The sequence below is a fragment of the Tigriopus californicus genome, chromosome 7 (assembly GCF_007210705.1).
Source record: "Tigriopus californicus strain San Diego chromosome 7, Tcal_SD_v2.1, whole genome shotgun sequence".
Taxonomy (NCBI): Eukaryota; Metazoa; Arthropoda; class Copepoda; order Harpacticoida; family Harpacticidae; genus Tigriopus; species Tigriopus californicus.
Window position 1 is genome coordinate 1,417,538 of NC_081446.1, and position 232 is coordinate 1,417,769.

Sequence of the window (232 nt, forward strand, 5' to 3'; positions counted from 1 at the left end):
CTTGAATCCAAAAAAAAACCACATTAATTTTGGCCCAATAAACACTGTGGGCTAGTTTTCGTACCTTTTCCGTGGTCTAGTCATTCCCCAATAACCTAGGGCGAAAAAGGTGATCATTGTGTTAGTATTCCTACTCTGAGAGCCGAAATGTCGCACTCAATGGTTCATTACTCCACTCATAAACCATCAAGCCCCAAATTTAAGTCGGGTTTTATGCCATTTTGACCCCCTT